The sequence below is a fragment of the Phyllobates terribilis genome, unplaced genomic scaffold (genome assembly GCF_046119375.1).
Source record: "Phyllobates terribilis strain yellow unplaced genomic scaffold, ASM4611937v1 Scaffold_11__3_contigs__length_659146591, whole genome shotgun sequence".
Lineage (NCBI taxonomy): Eukaryota > Metazoa > Chordata > Amphibia > Anura > Dendrobatidae > Phyllobates > Phyllobates terribilis.
In genome coordinates this window covers 601,942,542-601,959,033 of record NW_027362771.1, presented here as the reverse complement: position 1 = coordinate 601,959,033, position 16,492 = coordinate 601,942,542, and the positions used below count along the sequence as shown (strand labels likewise).

Sequence of the window (16,492 nt, the reverse complement as noted above, 5' to 3'; positions counted from 1 at the left end):
GATAGTCCTACTGAATAGACTTTCAGAATTTGTATTATGGCAAGAAAAAAGCAGCTAAGTAAAGAAAAACGAGTGGCCGTCATTACTTTAAGAAATGAAGGTCAGTCAGTCGAAAAATTGGGAAAACTTTGAATGTGTCCCCAAGTGCAGTTGCAAAACCATCAAGCGCTACAAAGAAACTGGCTCACATGAGGACGGCCCCAGGAAAGGAAGACCAAGAGTCACCTCTGCTTCTGAGGATAAGTTTATCCGAGTCACCATCCTCAGAAATCACAGGTTAACAGCAGCTCAGATTAGAGACCAGGTCAATGCCACACAGAGTTCTAGCAGCAGACACATCTCTTCAACAACTGTTAAAAGGAGACTTTGTGCAGCAGGCCTTCATGGTAAAATAGGTGCTAGGAAACCACTGCTAAGGACAGCCAACAAGCAGAAGAGACTTGTTTTGGCTAAAGAACACAAGTAATCGACATTAGACCAGTGGAAATCTGTGATTTGGTCTGATGAGTCCAAATTTGAGATCTTTGGTTCCAACCACGGTGTCTTTGTGCGACGCAGAAAAGGTGAACGGATGGACTCTACATGCCTGGTTCCCACCGTGAAGCATGGAGGAGGAGGTGTGATGGTGTGGGGGTGCTTTGCTGGTGACACTGTTGGGAATTTATTCAAAATTGAAGGCATACTGAACCAGCATTGTTACCACAGCATCTTGCAGCGGCATGCTATTCCATCCGGTTTGCGTTTAGTTGGACCATCATTTATTTTTCAACAGGACAATGACCCCAAACACACATCCAGGCTGTGTAAGGGCTATTTAACCAAGGAGGAGAGTGATGGGGTGCTACGCCAGATGACCGGGCCTCCACAGTCACCAGACCTGAACCCAATCGAGATGGTTTGGGGTGAGCTGGACCGCAGAGTGAAGGCAAAAGGACCAACAAGTGCTAAGCATCTCTGGGAACTCCTTCAAGATTGTTGGAAGACCATTTCCGGTGACTACCTCTTGAAGCTCATCAAGAGAATGCCAAGAGTGTGCAAAGCAGTCATCAAAGCAAAAGGTGGCTACTTTGAAGAACCTAGAATATAAGACATATTTTCAGTAGTTTAACACTTTTTTGTTAAGTATATAATTCCACATGTGTTAATTCATAGTTTTGATGCCTTCAATGTGAATGTACAATTTTCATAGCCATGAAAATACAGAAAAATCTTTAAATGAGAAGGTGTGTCCAAACTTTTGGTCTGTACTGTATATGAAGTACAGTGACAGTGTTGATTACTGTACTTGTCATTTAGTGTTAAAATAAAGGATTTATTAAAAAAAAAATTGGCGTGGTGTTCCCTATAATTTTAGGCTCTAGCGGAGGTTAAACAGACGGCTGGGGCAGATGTTTGAAGCCTGGGAAGGGGGTAATACCCACGGAGCTTCCCAGGCTACAAATATCAGCCCCCAGCGGAATACCTAGCCTTTACTAGCTATTAAAATGGGGGACCCCCCAAAAAAATGACGTGGGGTCCCCCCTATTTTAATAGCTAGCAAAGGCTAGGCAGACAGCTGGTGGCTGATATTAATAGCCCAGTAAGGGTGCCATGAATATTGGCCCCTCCCAGGCTAGAAACACCAGCCGTCAGCAGCCCAGAAATGGCTCATCCTTAGGATTCGGCAATTCTGGCACTTAGTCTCGCTCTTCCCACTGTCCTGTAGCGGTAGCAGTGGGGTAATAGGGTTGGGCCAGGTTAGTAATGGAGAGGCGTCTATAAGACACCCCCATTACTAACGCCATAGTCAAAGTTAAAAGAAAACACAAGCACCCAGAATAAAGTCCTTTAATTGAAATAAAGACACATTACTTTATTGTTCTAAATTAAACCATACTTACCATCACGCCCATTCCAGCTTAAGCCAAATATCTCCTGCAATAAAAGAAAAATAATAAAGCAACCTCATCCTTACCTTTCCATGGTTCCCACGACAGCTTCAGCTCTGCTACATCGAGATGACAGGCTGGACCGCAGCAGAAAGCTGCCATCCAGCCTGTCATCCCGCAGACACTGAGAAGCGCAGGCATGCTTGCGCTCCTCAGTGTCTGGCTGTGACGGCATAAAGATGAGACGAGTTCATGTCCAATGAACTCGGCGCACATCATGCACGTCACTGACAGCGTGGGAGAATTCTCCTGCACTCAGCACTTCAACGTGAGAATTCTCCCACGCTGTCAGTGACGTAAATGAGGTCAGCTGAGTTCATTGGACATGAATGAGCTCACCTCATGCACGTCACTGACAGCGTGGGAGAATTCTCACGCTGTAGCGCTGAGTGCAGGAGAATTTTCCCACGCTGTCAGTGACGTGCATGAGGTGAGCTCATTCATGTCCAATGAACTCAGCTGACCTCATATACGTCACTGACAGCGTGGGAGAATTCTCACGCTGAAGTGCTGAGTGCAGGAGAATTCTCCCACGCTGTCAGTGACGTGCATGAGGTGCGCCGAGTTCATTGGACATGAACTCGTCTCATCTTTATGCCGTCACAGCGAGACACTGAGGATCGCAAGCATGCCTGCGCTTCTCAGTGTCCGCGGGAAGACAGGCTGGATGGCAGCGTTCTGCTGTGGTCCAGCCTGTCATCTCGATGTAGCAGAGCTGAAGCTGTCGTGGGAACCATGGAAAGGTAAGGATGAGGTTGCTTAATTATTTTACTTTTATTGCAGAAGACATTGGCTTCAGCTGGAATGGGCGTGATGGTAAGTATGGTTTAATTTAGAACAATAAGGAATTGTGTGTATATTTCAATTAAAGGACTTTTTTCTGGGTGTTGTGTTTTTTTTAAATACTTTACTAGAAATTCATGGCGGTCATGTCTAATATTGGCGTGACCCCATGAATTTCGGGCTTAGGGCCAGCTGATAATGCCAAGCTGGCCCTAACCCCTTTATTACCCAGTGAGCCACCGCACCAGGGCCCTGGATGAGTTGGGTACAGCGCCAGAAGATGGTGCTTCTATGAATGCGCCATTTTCCGGGGTGGCTGCGGACTGCATTTTGCAGCGGGGGGGACCCAGAAAGCTTGGGCCTCCCTGCGCTGCAGATTCCAGCCCCCAGCTGCCTAGTTGTACCTGGCTGGACACAAAAATAGGGCTAAGCTCCACGTATTTTTTTTTTTTTAATTATTTCATGAAATTCATGAAATAATTAAGAAAGAAAGGGCTTTCCTATATTGTTGTGTCTGTCCAGGTACAAATAGGCAGCTGGTGATTGGGGGCAGCCTGTTCCTGCCTGCTGTACCTGGCTGGACACAAATATAGTGCGAAGCCCCATGTCAATTTTTTTTAAAATTATTTCATGAAACTAGATGGTGGCCCGATTCTAACGCATCGGGTATTCTAGAATATGTATGCGGCAGACCCGGCGCAATCAGCAGAGCGGTGTTTAAATTTGGCCCAAAATCGCTGACTGGTCGCGGCCAGCAACCGCGACCAATCAGCAAAGCGGTGTTGAAATTTGGCGACTATATCGCTGATTGGTCACAGCCGGCGGTCGCGACTAATCAGCAAAGCGGTGTTTAAATTTTGCATCAATAATGCTGATTGGTTGCGGTCGCGAAAAAATCAGCTAAGCGGTGTTTAAATTTGGCGCCAATAATGGTGATTGGTCACGACCGCGACCATTCAGCAGAGCGGTGTTTAAATTTGGCGGCAACAATGTTGATTAGTCGCGGCCGGCGGTCGCGACCAATCAGCAGAGCGGGGTTTAAATTTGGCGCCAAAATCGCTGATTGGTCGCGGCCGGCAACTGTGACCAATCAGCAGAGCGGGGTTTAAATTTGGCGCCAATACTGCTGATTGGTCGCAGCCGGCAACCGTGACCAATCAGCCGAGCAGGGTTTAAATTTGGCGCCAATACTGCTGATTGGTCGCGGACGGCGACCGCGATCAATCAGCAGAACGGTGTTTAAATTTGGCGCCAATAATGCTGATTAGTCGCGGCCGGCATCCGCGACCAATTAGCAGAGCGGGGTTTATATTTGGCGACAATACTGCTGATTGGTCGTGGCCGGCAACCGTGACCAATCAGCCGAGCAGGGTTTAAACTTGGCACCAATACTGCTGATTGGTCGCGGACGGCGACCGCGATCAATCAGCAGAGCGGTGTTTAAATTTGGCGCCAATAATGCTGATTAGTCGCGGCCGTCATCCGCGACCAATTAGCAGAGCGGGGTTTAAATTTGGTGCCAATCTCGCTGATTGGTCGCGGCTGGAGTCCGCGACCAATCAGCAGAGCGTTGTTTAAATTTTCGCCAATCTCACTGATTGGACGCGTCTGGCGTCCGCGACCAATCAGCAGAGCGTTGTTTAAATTTGGCGCCAAGCTCGCTGATTGGTCACGGCCGCTATTTAAATGTGGCGCCCAAATCGGTGATTGGTCACGGGCAGCGTCCGCGACCAGTCAGCAGAGCGGTGTGTAACTTTAGCACCAAGATCACTGATTGGTCGCGTGCGGAGAGCGTGACCAATCAGCGAATCGTATTGGTGGGGACCGGGGAGCGCCGCTGCCTGGTCGGATACTTCCGCTGCGAGAAGCCGGGAGATGAGCGACTGCTCGCAGCAGAAGTATCCCGACCCGCAGCGCCGCTCCCCGGTCCTCCCTTGACACCCTAGCCGCTGATGTCCCCACAGTATCCGCATGGTGTTACAAAGATTCGGACATTTGTGTTAAAAATCGCTGATTGGTCGCTGGCGCTGCCAGCGACCAATCACCGGTTTGGGCGCCAAATTTAAATATCGGCCGCAACCAATCACCGATCTTGGCTCCACATTTAAACACCGCTGTGCTGATTGGTCGCCGACGCTGGGCGCGACCATTCACCGATTTTGGCGCCACATTTAAATAGCGTCCGCGACCAATCAGTACAGCGGCGTTTAAATGTGGAGCCAAGATGGGTGATTGGTCGCGGCCGATATTTAAATTTGGCGCCCAAATCGGTGATTGGTCGTGGGCAGCGCCAGCGACCAATCAGCGATTTTTTACACAAATGTCCGGACCTTTGTAACACCATGCGGATACTGTGGGGACATCAGCGGCTAGGGTGTGAAGGGAGGACCGGGGAGCGGCGCTGCGGGTCGGGATACTTCTGCTGCGGGCGCCCGCTCATGTCCCGGATTCTCGCAGCGGAAGAATCTGCACAGGCAGCACCGCTGACATCCTTGTGGCTAGTGTGTAAAGGGAGGACCGGGGAGCGGTGCTGCCGCTATTTAAATGTGCCGCACAAATCGGTGATTGGTCGCCGTCTTGACCGCGACCAATCACTGATCTTGCCGCCAAAGTTAAACACTACTGTGCTGATTGGTCACGGATGCTGCCCGCGACCAATCACAGATTTGTGCGCCAAATTTAAATATCGGCCACGACCAATCACCGATCTTGGATTCACATTTAAACAACGCTGTGCTGATTGGTCACGGCCGATATTTAAATGTGGCGCCCAAATCGGTGATTGGTCGCGGTCTTGGCGCACGACCAATCACTGATCTTGCCGCCAAAGTTAAACACTACTGTGCTGATTGGTCGCGGACGCTGCTCGCGACCAATCACTGATTTGTGCGCCAAATTTAAATATCAGCCTCATGCATGTCACTGACAGCGTGGGAAAATTCTCCTGCACTCAGCGCTTCAGCGTGAGAATTCTCCCACGCTGTCAGTGACGTACATGAGGTGAGCTGAGTTCATTGGACATGAACTCGGCTCATCTTTATGCCGTCACAGAGAGACGCTGAGGAGCGCAAGCATGCCTGCGCTTCTCAGTGTCTGCGGGATGACAGGCTGGATGGCAGCTTTCTGCTGCGGTCCAGCCTGTCATCTCGATGTAGCAGAGCTGAAGCTGACCTGGGAACCATGGAAAGGTAAGGATTATGTTGCTTTATTATTTTTCTTTTATTGCAGGAGATCTTTGGCTTCAGCTGGAATGGGCGTGATGGTAAGTATAGTTTAATTTAGAACAATAAAGAATTGTGTGTTTATTTCAATTAAAGGACTTTATTCTGGGTGTTTCTGTTTTTTTTTAAACTTTGACTATGGGGTTAGTAATGGGGGTGTCTTATAGACGCCTCTCCATTACTAACCTGGGCTTGATGTCAGCTGGCATTATAAGCTGACATCATCCCCACCACTATTACCCCACTGCCACCGCTACAGGGCAGTGGGAAGAGCGAGGCTAAGTGCCAGAATTGGCTGGTGTTTCTAGCCTGGGAGGGGGCCAATATTCATGGCACCCTTCCTGGGCTATTAATATCAGACCCCAGCTGTCTGCCTAGCCTTTGCTAGCTATTAAAATAGGGGGGACCCCACGTCATTTTTTTGGGGGGTCCCCCATTTTAATAGCTAGTAAAGGCTAGGTATTCAGCTGGGGGCTGATATTAGTAGCATGGGAAGCTCCGTGGGTATTACCCCCTTCCCAGGCGTCAAACATCTGCCCCAGCTGTCTCCTTAACCTCCGCTAGAGCCTAAAATTAAGGGGAACCCCACGCCAATTTTTTTTAAAATAAATCCTTTATTTTAACACTAAATGACATGTACAGTAATCAATACTGTCACTGTACTTCATATATATGTGACTGACATGTTTCTATCTATCTAATCTATGTGTGATTCTCTATTCCTTCTATTCTAAATTGTCGGGTACAGATGCTGAATTGCCGGCCGGCTTTTTTAAAGAGACGGTGCATGAAAACACTATTATTTTTTTAAATAAATCCTTTACACTAAATGACAAGTACAGTAATCAACACTGTCACTGTACTTCATATATATGTGAATGACATGTTTCTATCTATCTAATCTATGTGTGAAGCTCTATTCTGTCTGTTATAAATTGTCGGGTACCGGTGTATGCCGCTGATGAATTGCCGGCTTTTCGCGTAATACATTCTACATTATTCTTAGTTGTTTTACTTCATGTAGAATTAACCTACAAGGAAAGAAAGGGTTTATTTTCATTCCGATATTTGTGTTCCATTGACTTGCATTTGTTTCCGGGATTGCAATCGGCGATATCCGATACTTTTTGGGTATCGGTCCGATCCAATCCGATACGATATTTCCTGATATCGGAAGGTATTGCTCAACACTACTTGCAAACAATTCTTTGATGAGAAAGATCATCGGGGAACAAAATCAAAACATTGAATATTTAAGGCACGTTGGGATCTCTTTTCACTTTGATCATAGCATTGTCATCTTTGAATCCATAAGAAAAAAGGGTTCTTTACTAGACTCTAAATTTTAAACTGGAAAACCCTGTATTCCCAATATCAAGATGTTCATTCATCCTTGTTTATGTCTTTTTCAGTCTGTAAGTAAAAGTAGCAAGTTTCGAGAGGGTGTGCCACGATTTCTTCATGCACTTTTTACGTGAGTTATATTATGGGTGGAAAGTTGCTTTTCATATGACCTCGAGGTGCAACTGTAGCGTGCCTGACTCCATATCAGAAAATTGCGTGTTCGAATCATGTCGGGGTCAAAAAACTTTTTCATAACTTAACCCATGTCTGGATTAAAATTGAAGCTGTGTTGTTATCTGTCATCACAGTGTCTAAAAAAGTGTCTTTTAGTTGAATGTTATAGATTAATATCTTACAAACAATTCTTTGATGAGAAAAATCATCGGGAAACGAAATCAAAAGATTGAATATTTAAGGCACATCGGGATCTGCTTTCACTTTGATCATAGCATTGTCATCTTTGAATCCATAATAAAAAAGGGTTCATTACTAGATTCTAAATTTTAAACAGGAAAACCCTGCATTCCCAATATCAAGATGTTCATTCGTCCTTGTTTATGTCATTTACAGTCTGTGAGCAAAAGTAGTAAATTTCGAGATTTGGGTGATTTCTTCAAACACTTTTCATGTGAATTATAGCCGGAAAGTATCATTTCATCTCATCTTGAGGTGCAACGGTAGCGCATCTGACTCCATATTAGAAGATTGCGTGTTCAAATCACGTCGGGGTCAGAAAACTTTTTCATAACCTAACACATGTCTGGATTAAAATTTAAATTGTGTTGCTATCTGTCAGCGCAGTGTCTTAAAAAGTGTCTTTTAGTTGATTGTTATAGATTAATATCTTATAAACCATTCTTTGATGAGAAAAATCATCGGGAAACAAAATCAAAACATTGAATATTTAATGCACTTTGGGATCTCTTTTCACTTTGATCATAGCATTGTCATCTTTGAAACCATAAGAAAGAAGGGTCCATTACTAGATTCTAAATTTTAAACTCGAAATCCCTGCATTCCCAATATCAAGATGTTCATTCGTCCTTGTTTATGTCGTTTTCAGTCTGTAAGTAAAAGTAGCAAATTTCCAGAAGGTGTGCCACGATTTCTTCATGCACTTTTTAAGTGAGTTATATTATGGGCGGAAAGTTACTTTTCTTATGACCTTGTGGCGCAACGGAAGAGAGTGTTCAAATCACATCGGCGTCAAAAAACTTTTTCATAACTTAACTCATGTCTGGATTAAAATTGAAGCTGTATTGCTATCTGTCAGCACAGTGTCTGAAAAAGTGTCTTTTATTTGAATGTTATAGATTAATATCTTATAAAAAATTATTTGATGAGAAAAATCATCAGGAAGTGAAATCAAAACATTGAATATTTAAGTCACATCGGGATCTCCTTTCACTTTGATCATAGCATTGTCATCTTTGAATCTAGAAGAAAAAAGGGTTCTTTACCAGACTATAAATTTTAAACTGGAAAACCCTGCATTCCCAATATCAAGATGTTCATTCATCCTTGTTTATGTCTTTTTCAGTCTGTAAGTAAAAGTAGCAAATTTCGAGAATGTGTGCCACGATTTCTTCATGCACTTTTTAAGTGAGTTATATTATGGGTGGAAAGTCTCTTTTCTTAAGACCTTGTGGCGCAACGGTAGCGCATCTGACTCCAGATCAGAAGTTTGCGTGTTCAAATCACGTGACGGTCAAAAAATGTTTCAAAACTTAACCCATGGCTGGATTAAAATTGAAGCTGTGTTGCTATCTCTCAGCACAGTGTCTGAAAAATTGTCTTTTAGTTGAATGTTATAGATTAATATCTTACAAACGATTCTTTGATGAGAAAAATCATCGGGAAACAAAATCAAAACATTGAATATTTAAGGCACGTCAGGATCTCCTTTCACTTTGATCATAGCATTGTCATCTTTTAATCCATAAGAAAAAAGGGTTATTTACTAGATTCTAAATTTTAAACAGGAAAGCCCTGCATTCACAATATCAAGATGTTCATTCGTCCTTGTTTATGTCATTTTCAGTCTGTGATCAAAATTAGCAAATTTCGAGATTTGGCGCTTTCTTCATACACTTTTCATGTGAATTATGGGTGGAAAGTTTCTTTTCATATGATCTTGTGGTGCAACGGTAGCGCGTCTGACTCCCAATCAGAAGATTGGGTGTTAAAATCACATCTGGGTCAGAATACTTTTTCATAACTTAACTCATGTCTGGATTAAAATTGAAACTGTGTTGCAATCTGTCAGCACAGTGTCTAAAAAAGTGTCTTTTAGTTGATTGTTATCGATTAATATCTTATAAACAATTCTTTGATGAGAAAAATTATCGGGAAACGAAATCAAAACATTGAATATTTAATGCATTTCGGGATCTCTTTTCACTTTGATCATAGCATTGTCATCTTTGAAACCATAAGAAAAAAGTGCTCATTACTAGATTCTAAATTTTAAACTGGAAATCCCTGCATTCCCAATATCAAGATGTTCATTCGTTCTTGTTTATGTCTTTTTCAGTCTGTAAGTAAAAGTAGCAAATTTCGAGAAGGTGTGCCACAATTTCTTCATGCACTTTTTAAGTAATTTATATTATGGGCGGAAAGTTTATTTTCTTATGATAGCGTGGCGCAATGGTAGCACGTCTGACACAATATCAGAAGGTTGCATGTTCAAATCACATCGTGGTCAAAAAACTGTTTCATAACTTAACCCATGTCTGGATTAAAAATGAAGCTGTGTTGCTATCTGTCAGCACAGTGTCTGAAAAAGTGTCTTTTAGTTGAATGTTATAGATTAATATCTCATAAACAATTATTTGATGAGAAAAATCATCGGGAAGCGAAATCAAAACATTGAATATTTAATGCACTTCGGGATCTCCTTTCACTTTGATCACAGCATTGTCATTTTTGAATCCATAAGAAAAAAGGGTTCTTTACTAGATTCTAAATTTTAAACTGGAAAACCCTACATTCCCAATATCAAGATGTTCATTCATCCTTGTTTATGTCTTTTTCAGTCTGTAAGTAAAAGTAGCAAATTTCGAGAATGTGTGCCATGATTTCTTCATGCACTTTTTAAGTGAGTTATATTATGGGCGGAAAGTCTCTTTTCTTAAGACCTTGTGGCGCAACGGTAGCGCATCTGACTCCAGATCAGAAGTTTGCGTGTTCAAATCACGTGACGGTCAAAAATTTTTTCAAAACTTAACCCATGTCTGGATTAAAATTGAAGCTGTGTTGCTATCTGTCAGCACAGTGTCTTAAAAACTGTCTTTTAGTTGAATGTTATAGATTAATATCTTACAAACGATTCTTTGATGAGAAAAATCATCGGGAAACAAAATCAAAACATTGAATATTTAAGGCACGTCGGGATCTCCTTTCACTTTGATCATAGCATTGTCATCTTTTAATCCATAAGAAAAAAGGGTTATTTACTAGATTCTAAATTTTAAACAGGAAAGCCCTGCATTCACAATATCAAGATGTTCATTCGTCCTTGTTTATGTCATTTTCAGTCTGTGAGCAAAATTAGCAAATTTCGAGATTTGCGCGATTTCTTCATACACTTTTCATGTGAATTATGGGTGGAAAGTTTTTTTTCATATGATCTTGTGGCGCAATGGTAGCGCGTCTGACTCCCGATCAGAAGATTGCGTGTTAAAATCACATCTGGGTCAGAATACTTTTTCATAACTTAACTCATGTCTGGATTAAAATTGAAACTGTGTTGCAATCTGTCAGCACAGTGTCTAAAAAAGTGTCTTTTAGTTGATTGTTATCGATTAATATCTTATAAACAATTCTTTGATGAGAAAAATTATCGGGAAACGAAATCAAAACATTGAATATTTAATGCATTTCGGGATCTCTTTTCACTTTGATCATAGCATTGTCATCTTTGAAACCATAAGAAAAAAGTGCTCATTACTAGATTCTAAATTTTAAACTGGAAATCCCTGCATTCCCAATATCAAGATGTTCATTCGTTCTTGTTTATGTCTTTTTCAGTCTGTAAGTAAAAGTAGCAAATTTCGAGAAGGTGTGCCACGATTTCTTCATGCACTTTTTAAGTAATTTATATTATGGGCGGAAAGTTTATTTTCTTATGATATCGTGGCGCAATGGTAGCACGTCTCACACTAGATCAGAAGGTTGCATGTTCAAATCACATCATGGTCAAAAAACTGTTTCATAACTTAACCCATGTCTGGATTGAAAATGAAGCTGTGTTGCTATCTGTCAGCACAGTGTCTGAAAAAGTGTCTTTTAGTTGAATGTTATAGATTAATATCTCATAAACAATTATTTGATGAGAAAAATCATCGGGAAGCGAAATCAAAACATTGAATATTTAATGCACTTCGGGATCTCCTTTCACTTTGATCACAGCATTGTCATCTTTGAATCCATAAGAAAAAAGGTTCTTTTCTAGATTCTAAATTTTAAACTGGAAATCCCTGCATTCCCAATATCAAGCTGTTCATTCATCCTTGTTTATGTCTTTTTCAGTCTGTAAGTAAAAGTAGCAAATTTCGAGAATGTGTGCCACGATTTCTTCATGCACTTTTTAAGTGAGTTATATTATGGGCGGAAAGTCTCTTTTCTTAAGACCTTGTGGCGCAACGGTAGCGCATCTGACTCCAGATCAGAAGTTTGCGTGTTCAAATCACGTGACGGTCAAAAAATTTTTCAAAACTTAACCCATGTCTGGATTAAAATTGAAGCTGTGTTGCTATCTGTCAGCACAGTGTCTTAAAAACTGTCTTTTAGTTGAATGTTATAGATTAATATCTTACAAACGATTCTTTGATGAGAAAAATCATCGGGAAACAAAATCAAAACATTGAATATTTAAGGCACGTCGGGATCTCCTTTCACTTTGATCATAGCATTGTCATCTTTTAATCCATAAGAAAAAAGGGTTATTTACTAGATTCTAAATTTTAAACAGGAAAGCCCTGCATTCACAATATCAAGATGTTCATTCGTCCTTGTTTATGTCATTTTCAGTCTGTGAGCAAAATTAGCAAATTTCGAGATTTGCGCGATTTCTTCATACACTTTTCATGTGAATTATGGGTGGAAAGTTTTTTTTTTATATGATCTTGTGGCGCAATGGTAGCGCGTCTGACTCCCGATCAGAAGATTGCGTGTTAAAATCACATCTGGGTCAGAATACTTTTTCATAACTTAACTCATGTCTGGATTAAAATTGAAACTGTGTTGCAATCTGTCAGCACAGTGTCTAAAAAAGTGTCTTTTAGTTGATTGTTATCGATTAATATCTTATAAACAATTCTTTGATGAGAAAAATTATCGGGAAACGAAATCAAAACATTGAATATTTAATGCATTTCGGGATCTCTTTTCACTTTGATCATAGCATTGTCATCTTTGAAACCATAAGAAAAAAGTGCTCATTACTAGATTCTAAATTTTAAACTGGAAATCCCTGCATTCCCAATATCAAGATGTTCATTCGTTCTTGTTTATGTCTTTTTCAGTCTGTAAGTAAAAGTAGCAAATTTCGAGAAGGTGTGCCACGATTTCTTCATGCACTTTTTAAGTAATTTATATTATGGGCGGAAAGTTTATTTTCTTTTGATAGCGTCGCGCAATGGTAGCACGTCTGACACTAGATCAGAAGGTTGCATGTTCAAATCACATCATGGTCAAAAAACTGTTTCATAACTTAACCCATGTCTGGATTAAAAATGAAGCTGTGTTGCTATCTGTCAGCACAGTGTCTGAAAAAGTGTCTTTTAGTTGAATGTTATAGATTAATATCTCATAAACAATTATTTGATGAGAAAAATCATCGGGAAGCGAAATCAAAACATTGAATATTTAATGCACTTCGGGATCTCCTTTCACTTTGATCACAGCATTGTCATCTTTGAATCCATAAGAAAAAAGGGTTCTTTACTAGATTCTAAATTTTAAACTGGAAATCCCTGCATTCCCAATATCAAGCTGTTCATTCATCCTTGTTTATGTCTTTTTCAGTCTGTAAGTAAAAGTAGCAAATTTCGAGAATGTGTGCCACGATTTCTTCATGCACTTTTTAAGTGAGTTATATTATGGGCGGAAAGTCTCTTTTCTTAAGACCTTGTGGCGCAACGGTAGCGCATCTGACTCCAGATCAGAAGTTTGCGTGTTCAAATCACGTGACGGTCAAAAAATTTTTCAAAACTTAACCCATGTCTGGATTAAAATTGAAGCTGTGTTGCTATCTGTCAGCACAGTTTCTTAAAAACTGTCTTTTAGTTGAATGTTATAGATTAATATCTTACAAACGATTCTTTGATGAGAAAAATCATCGGGAAACAAAATCAAAACATTGAATATTTAAGGCACGTCGGGATCTCCTTTCACTTTGATCATAGCATTGTCATCTTTTAATCCATAAGAAAAAAGGGTTATTTACTAGATTCTAAATTTTAAACAGGAAAGCCCTGCATTCACAATATCAAGATGTTCATTCGTCCTTGTTTATGTCATTTTCAGTCTGTGAGCAAAATTAGCAAATTTCGAGATTTGCGCGATTTCTTCATACACTTTTCATGTGAATTATGGGTGGAAAGTTTCTTTTCATATGATCTTGTGGCGCAACGGTAGCGCGTCTGACTCCCGATCAGAAGATTGCGTGTTAAAATCACATCTGGGTCAGAATACTTTTTCATAACTTAACTCATGTCTGGATTAAAATTGAAACTGTGTTGCAATCTGTCAGCACAGTGTCTAAAAAAGTGTCTTTTAGTTGATTGTTATCGATTAATATCTTATAAACAATTCTTTGATGAGAAAAATTATCGGGAAACGAAATCAAAACATTGAGTATTTAATGCATTTCGGGATCTCTTTTCACTTTGATCATAGCATTGTCATCTTTGAAACCATAAGAAAAAAGTGCTCATTACTAGATTCTAAATTTTAAATTGGAAATCCCTGCATTCCCAATATCAAGATGTTCATTCGTTCTTGTTTATGTCTTTTTCAGTCTGTAAGTAAAAGTAGCAAATTTCGAGAAGGTGTGCCACGATTTCTTCATGCACTTTTTAAGTAATTTATATTATGGGCGGAAAGTTTCTTTTCTTATGATAGCGTGGCGCAATGGTAGCACGTCTGACACTAGATCAGAAGGTTGCATGTTCAAATCACATCATGGTCAAAAAACTGTTTCATAACTTAACCCATGTCTGGATTAAAAATGAAGCTGTGTTGCTATCTGTCAGCACAGTGTCTGAAAAAGTGTCTTTTAGTTGAATGTTATAGATTAATATCTCATAAACAATTATTTGATGAGAAAAATCATCGGGAAACGAAATCAAAACATTGAATATTTAATGCACTTCGGGATCTCCTTTCACTTTGATCACAGCATTGTCATCTTTGAATCCATAAGAAAAAAGGGTTCTTTACTAGATTCTAAATTTTAAACTGGAAATCCCTGCATTCCCAACATCAAGCTGTTCATTCATCCTTGTTTATGTCTTTTTCAGTCTGTAAGTAAAAGTAGCAAATTTCGAGAATGTGTGTCACGATTTCTTCATGCACTTTTTAAGTGAGTTATATTATGGGCGGAAAGTCTCTTTTCTTAAGACCTTGTGGCGCAACGGTAGCGCATCTGACTCCAGATCAGAAGTTTGCGTGTTCAAATCACGTCAGGTTCAAAATGCCTTTTCATAACTTAACCCATGTATGGATTAAAATTGAAGCTGTGTTTCTATTTGTCAGCGCAGTGTCTAAAAAAGTGTCTTTTAGTTGAATGTTATAGATTAATATCTTATAAACCATTCTTTCATGAGAAAAATCATCGTGAAACGAAATCAAAACATTGAATATTTAAGGCACGTCGGGATCAGGTTGCAAATTAAAAATAATTTTTATCTGCATCTACTGTAGCTCTGAAAAAATATTTGGCCTTCTAGCAGTGTGTGGGACTTGGTCTATTAGTCCATCTATACAGACCTCCATCAGGTTGCAAATTGAATATAATTTTTTTCTGCATCTAGCTCTGAAAAAATATTTGGCCTTCTAGCAGTGTGTGGGACTTTCTCTATTAGTCCATCTATACTGACCTCCATCAGGTTGCAAATTAAAAATAATTTATATCTGCATCTAGCTCTGAAAAAATATTTGGCCTTCTAGCAGTGTGTGGGACTTTCTCTATTAGTCCATCTATACTGACCTCCATCAGGTTGCAAATTAAAAATAATGTTTTGTCTGCATCTAGCTCTGAAAAAATATTTGGCCTTCTAGCAGTGTGTGGGACTTTCTCTATTAGTCCATCTATACTGACCTCCATCAGGCTGCAAATTAAATATAATTTTTTTCTGCATCTAGCTCTGAAAAAATATTTGGCCTTCTAACAGTGTGTGGGACTTGCTCTATTAGTCCATCTATACTGACCTCCATCAGGTTGCAAATTGAATATAATTTTTTTCTGCATCTACCTCTGAAAAAAAATTTGGGCTTCTAGCAGTGTGTGGGACTTGTTCTATTAGTCCATCTATACTGACCTCCATCAGGTTGCAAATTGAATATCATTTTTTTCTGCATCTACTTCTGAAAAAATGTTTGGGCTTCTAGCAGTGTGTGGGACTTGGTCTATTAGTCCATCTATACTGACCTCCATCAGACTGCAAATTAAAAATAATTTTTATCTGCATCTAGCTCTGGAAAAATATTTGGGCTTCTAGCAGTGTGTGGGACTTGTTCTATTAGTCCATCTATACTGATCTCCATCAGGTTGCAAATTGAATATAATTTTTTTCTGCATCTACCTCTGAAAAAAAATTTGGGCTTCTAGCAGTGTGTGGGACTTGGTCTATTAGTCCATCTACACTGACCTCCATCAGGTTGCAAACTGAATATCATTTTTTTATGCATCTACCTCTGAAAAAAAATTTGGGCTTCTAGCAGTGTGTGGGACTTGTTCTATTAGTCCATCTATACTGACCTCCATCAGGTTGCAAATTGAATATAATTTTTTTCTGCATCTACTTCTGAAAAAATATTTGGGCTTCTAGCAGTGTGTGGGACTTGGTCTATTAGTCCATCTACACTGACCTCCATCAGGTTGCAAATTGAATATCATTTTTTTCTGCATCTAGCTCTGAAAAAATTTTGGGCTTCTAGCAGTGTGTGGGACTTGTTCTATTAGTCCATCTATACTAACCTACACCAGGTTGC

At 40.3% G+C, this 16,492-nt stretch overlaps 5 non-coding genes across 5 annotated transcripts; all 5 read left to right on the top strand.

Annotated features, from left to right (window-relative positions):
* The first annotated feature begins 8,915 nt into the window (after positions 1–8,915).
* On the top strand, positions 8,916–8,987 carry TRNAW-CCA (transfer RNA tryptophan (anticodon CCA)). Its single transcript has one exon. It is a non-coding gene; the product is annotated as a tRNA-Trp (tRNA).
* A 1,423-nt stretch (positions 8,988–10,410) lies between these two features.
* On the top strand, positions 10,411–10,482 carry TRNAW-CCA (transfer RNA tryptophan (anticodon CCA)). The gene has a single exon. It is a non-coding gene; the product is annotated as a tRNA-Trp (tRNA).
* Positions 10,483–11,905: 1,423 nt separating this feature from the next.
* Positions 11,906–11,977, top strand: TRNAW-CCA (transfer RNA tryptophan (anticodon CCA)). Its single transcript has one exon. It is a non-coding gene; the product is annotated as a tRNA-Trp (tRNA).
* Positions 11,978–13,402: 1,425 nt separating this feature from the next.
* Positions 13,403–13,474, top strand: TRNAW-CCA (transfer RNA tryptophan (anticodon CCA)). The gene has a single exon. It is a non-coding gene; the product is annotated as a tRNA-Trp (tRNA).
* A 1,424-nt stretch (positions 13,475–14,898) lies between these two features.
* Positions 14,899–14,970, top strand: TRNAW-CCA (transfer RNA tryptophan (anticodon CCA)). The gene has a single exon. It is a non-coding gene; the product is annotated as a tRNA-Trp (tRNA).
* Positions 14,971–16,492: the final 1,522 nt, after the last annotated feature.